The sequence below is a fragment of the Protopterus annectens genome, chromosome 2.part0 (genome assembly GCF_019279795.1).
Source record: "Protopterus annectens isolate FY-2018-M chromosome 2.part0, PAN1.0, whole genome shotgun sequence".
NCBI classification, from domain to species: domain Eukaryota; kingdom Metazoa; phylum Chordata; order Ceratodontiformes; family Protopteridae; genus Protopterus; species Protopterus annectens.
In genome coordinates, this window is record NC_056728.1 from 1,065,572,179 (window position 1) to 1,065,578,178 (window position 6,000).

The window sequence follows — 6,000 nt, forward strand, 5'->3', positions numbered from 1 at the left end:
TCTATATTTTGGGGTAATGCCAACTCTGTGTTTAGAAACATAAAAACTAGATTTTCTATGACATTTTCACAGGCACATCAATCAGGTGTTTATTTCAGTGCTTGTTCTCAAAGGAAAAAATTGCACTACATTGTCAGATTGTGAACTTTGGCAACTTCCTGTACGAAGATATCCCTAGGTTTAATTTTAATATTACAAACTGAAAGACATGAAGGTGATGTCATGAGGAGTGGAAGTAAAGGAGTACAGGTCTTCCTCTCAACAGCAGTGCCTGTCTAAGCTATATATTATTAATGAGACTGATTATTTCTACCTTGTAAACTATGTATTATTAATGAGACTGATCATTTCCCACAATGGCCACACAAGGGAGTTTAGGCAAATTCCTTCAAACAGCAATACATGGGCATATCATTGACATACTCATAAAAGAAACACTTCTGCAGAAACAATATTTTGTCAGGGTATTTTCAGCAAAAACTTTGAATGTATTACCAAAAATATGGAGAAGGTCAATGAAGTCAATAGTATCTCTTTTTTATCTTGATAAATTGCTTTTCTGAGAGTTTGTGTAGCTAGCAGTTTAAAGTTTTGTGTCTTTTCTAAGAACTCACCAGCAATCTTTGCTTTTGCTTTTAGGGAGCCATTTTCTTTGATTTCTGATAACACTACAAATACAAGGAGCAGTACAAGTGGGGGGGGGTTGCACCCCGCACACCACCCCTAACTATATATACCAACTCCAAGATCACGCTACAGTGGGGAATAGTGCAAATTTGAAAGGTTTCCCTTCACTTACCTTATGCATCACATTGCTTCCTAGCTGTTGGCCAACTATGGCCATTCAATGTATTTTTTTTCAAAGTTGCTATTGTTCAATAATTATCCCTTTCACTGTTTACATTTGTTATTTCATAGTTCAAGTTTCTTTAGTATTTGGTAGCTGAACATAGACCTCATAACACTCCATCTCCATAATAAGGATGATATCATTCCTTGAGCAACTTTGACAGCATCATATCCATGCATCTCTTTATACATAGACCACAAGGCCTGTGATCTTAGTAAAATAGATGATGATAAAAATCATCCTATTGCTCTTCCTCACAGAATTAATGATGTTTCTACTCCCAGCATCTGTGCTTGCTTGCAGCTTCTTTTCATCTTTTCACTTACTAAACCCAGCATGCATAAATTATGTGCTGTACTACACCTTTATGATCTTTTCCAAACTAATACCACGGACCTCAGTCTTGCAGCTTCAGTAATGTTTATTGTGGTATATGATGTCAGATACCACAATTATTATTAGAAACCAAATGTTTTGACTTTTGTACTCTAAATTTGTATTTATAGCAGTTGAAACAGTCTCTATTTTCACTGTAACTTTAAGGCTGCACACCATTTACAGGACTTCATAGCACATCTGTTTGTTGTCATGCTACTGGAGCATCGGTAGTTGACAACAGTCTACATTTTCTATGATCTTTTTCCTTGGTTTGACTATATTAATCTGTCATTGAAGGTTTCCTTTTTATTGTGTCTTTTTTCTGGGTTTGCACTATCCATCATCTTCATCATCATCGTCGTCATCATCACTATCATCTCCACAACCTGACTGCCTTCCACTGCTGGTACTAAATACTAGTATATCAAGAACAAAATCAAGATCTGATCAATATTTTTCGGTACCCATCCATCTTTTCCTGATCATCCTCTATTGTTCAACTGGCTACCTGATGAAATTGACCCTATGATTATTAGTCATGCTGTTGTTATTCTTATTGTGGGTGGCCAGAGGTCCTTCATTACCCCTCTTATTAGTTCTCTTCTGCGTATCCTTTTTAGCAGTTTTCTTGGGATAAAGTCCCCAAAATGCTTAGAGCATTTTTGATTTTTAATTTCTTTTTGCAGCCTAAATTGTCTTCCCTACTAGTGACTAATAACCATTTGATATTATCCTAACTATGTGATCACATTTGTTTGAATTTGTGTTTGTTTACAGGCCATTTTATTACATAGAATCTGTTTTTTCAAGACAAATGTAAGCTGTATTGGTAAGACTCTTTTTTCCTCACTGTTGTGCATCAGTTGAGTTTGTATATGAAGTAGGATGATGTGGGTGACATTTCTAAATAATGCAGTGGCAGTTTCCAAGAATTGTGTTCTTGGTCAGTAGAAATCAAGACATTGGTTTGGAAGCACCTGCGTGTTAATACCAGAAAAAGGGAAATGTAATATATGTGCCATTATTTCAAACTCACTCATAAGGTTAACATGCAAGTGGATGTCACATGGTCCTTTCTGTTTCTGAGCATACTGCCATGATAGTAAATAATATATTTGAATATGGACAGCCACAAACATGTCTTAGGCAGTATACCTGTTGTACATGAGAAAGTATTTCAGAAAGGACTGAGATATTGCATAGTGCTAAAGCAGGACTGATTAGCAGTTGGGGGTTGACTTTTACCTGTGGCAAAATGGATTAAAAAAGTGCTCTTCTCTGGAGTTGTGAGGTATAGCCACACTACCACAGTTGATAACACAATGAGAAAAATGAAGTGGAAAAAATGAATGCTACAGCTAAACTTCAAACTAAAATTTGAATGTCAAAATAACAAATGTCTTGAAGAAATGAGCAAAAAAATATGAAATCAGAATACAAAGCAACTAAATTAAAAAAATGCAAATAAGGGGTCACAACATCATGCAAAAAAACTGAAATGAGCAAAACTAACTAAATTAACCAATTCACTAATAAAATGAACTCAAAAAAACAAAGAAAAGCCACCACACAATAACATGATACTGAAATCAAATTTCTCAGATGAATAAGCCACTTGCCTTTTTTTTTGTTTGTAGTGGTAAATAAATGGAATTTGCGGTAAATATGCTTCAGACACAGTTATCATTTGAACACAGTGCTAGTTTCATCATGGTCTCCTTCGCTCATTCTGACATCTCATTTGATTCTTCAAGATAAATAGAAAAAATGGAAAGGATGACTGCAGAAATCCATGTTGCTTTTACCATAAAGCAGAAAAGTAAGGTGGTGCAATTTGCTGCATTTCTTCAACTTGCTGGAGCTGATGACTTAAAGGTACATGTTAAATGTTTCTAAACAACAACAGTTTGATCTGGATGCAACCAAAACAGATTAAAACAATATTGTGATCCTAAGTAGAATCTGTAATATATCCATCAGCTATTTTTCACTAGAAATTAAGGCCCAGGAGAATTCTATGTGACTGAAGTGATGGATATAGCTGAAGTTTTAAGAACTGTATGATCCAGTGCTGAAACAGAATTGTACTAGCATGACTAATAAACTGAAAAACAAACTTTTGTGAGAGCCTGCTCTGAAACTAGATCAACCACTGAATGTATTTAGAGCTGAATTTGGAATTAGATGAAACTGTCTATAACACAGAATTAACAAGTTTTCAAATGAAGAAGATTGCAAGGGATTTGGATACATCTAAACTTAAAATAAATCAAAGCAAAGCAATTCCAAAACATGCACACACAGTCTGTTGAGTGAAACAGAACAGAAACAACAAGATATTAAAATGGCACAGGAGAATGTTTGGTTATTACCATTCAGTTAAATATAAGTAACTTTCAACTGGGCAATCATCTTGTCACTTAAGATGTCAAAGGTAAAGCTATAAGCAACAAATCAAGAGTCAGATTCTACACTATTGTCTTACCCTGGCCATAAGTTAGCGTAAAACTGAGTGAGAAAGTACTGTGCTGTGTTTATAAAAACAAAACTTATGATTGTTTATACCAAACTGTCCCATTTCAACAATTCAATGTATGTTTTTTTTCTTTACTGAAGGGCTTTAGAACAGTTGAACTTGGTCAAATGAATTAAAAACGTGTAGATGCAGTATCTCTGCAATTGATGACATTGTGTATTCAAGGAATCAAACAGTAATGTGAGAAAGCAAATAGTTGTAGATTTGCAAAGGAAATAGCCATGTTCATGAAACAGTTAATTTGCGCATTCATGAAGGTGATAACTCACATGCTTTTGAAGCAGACAGCTTACAAATCCAATCAGTCACAAAGCAATTCATCACAATTCATCACTATTGTAATAGGAGATTAATTGTGTGAAAACTTTGCAAAGCAAATGTCAGACAGAAATGCAAAGTCTAAACAAACAATATTTCTAATGAACATACTGATCTATTATCCGGGATTGGCTGTATTCCTCTTCTGCTCAGTATAAAGATAAATACAGAAAATGTACCAACAACGCAAACACCAATAATAATTCCTGAAGCAATGTTGCAAAAAAAAAACATGCACTGAAAAAGAATTGAAACAAATGCGAAAGATCGGCATGATCACAGACTAAGCCAACTCTATGAAAGTACAGTGTGGTGGCAACTGGGCAAAATCAAAATTTGTACAAGTCCAGAAGATCTTGATAAGGCATTCCTGTGGTAAAAATGACCCAATGAAGACAGTTAATGAAGTTATTATAACGATGCATAGAACAGAAACTTACAGTACTTGCTGCTTATCCAAGTTTCTGGCAAATCGAACTGGATCTAAAAAGTTCAGAATTATGTACATTTAGTATTGACACAAGATACAGATTCATGAAAAATGTGATTTGTAATTCTTTATCACCTAAAGTATTTCAGACAGCCAGTGAACAGATCATTGAATGATTAGAAGGCATTTTAATATCACAGATGGCATAACGGAATGAAGTGAATGTAAGAAACAACATGATATGAGCCTGAGAATGTTACTTGACAGGCTGACATCTGTAATTTAAAACTGTACATAGACAATTTGTCAATTTTGCATGCCAAATATTATACACATTGGACATGTTTTAACAAGTGCTGGCATTCGATTTGATCGTAAAAAGGTGAGAACAGTCACTCAGGTAGCAGGACCCTCAGACAGAGAATGAGTTCTGAGATTTTTGGTTGCCTATGCCATTAAGCTAGCCACTGAAAAAAACATAGTTTGATACTGGGACCAGTTCCTTAAGTAAACTTGTGACAGAATCTTTTACTTTAGCTGCTGCAATTTATTAAAGCTACTCATATTGCAAGCTAATACCAAACAGTTTTGTACTGAAACAATCTACTACATCAACATTGCTCAATTGAATATGGTTCTAAACCATTCACTGATTATCACATCAGATGTGCTCAGACAGAGAAAGCCATTTTTCACTCATTTCTCTTAACTATACAGAATTTTGAAGACTGCTCAGATTTTTGCACCATATTTTTAGTGTGGAAATTATAAAATCTTTGCTTTTCTGGCAAATCACTGAGGATTGAACTCATTAAATAATAACAGACATTACAATTTCAGACTTCACATCCTTCAAAAATGCATGGCAATGTGAAATCTGTAATCCTGTAAACTGTCAAAGTTTATAAGAGCAATATTTAAAATCTTTTTCTTATTGTGCTCCCCACCCTTATTTTTGGCTTTGTCCAAAATTCTTGCACTAAGGGGTTGAAAAGTATTACAGGTATACCAAGTTCTGTTAGTATATTTAGAACCTCACAGCAAGAGGTTCTCCGGTTCGATCCTTGGCTAGGGTGCCTACTGTGCGGAGTCTGCATGTCCTCCCTGTGGTCGCGTGGGTTTCCTCTGGGTGCTCCGGTTTCCTCCCACATCCCAATGGCATGCTGTAGGTGGTTTGGACACTCTAAATTGGCCCTAGGTGTGAGTGTCTGCATGTGTGTGCCTTCTGTGAAAGGTTGGGCACCGGGCTGGCAACTCGACACCGTAAAACTCCACTGCCAATCATGAGCGGACAGGTGATCCGCTGTGGCGACCCCTAACTAGGAAAAGCTGAAAGAAGAAGAAGAAGAAAAAGAAAAACAGTCAAATTCTGTATAGAGAATGAGCACAATGGCATGACAGATAACTTTTCCTAAACCACTGTCTGTAAAAAAGATTAACACCAGTGTTTATTTATTTATTGATGCATTACTTAATTTATTTAATTAT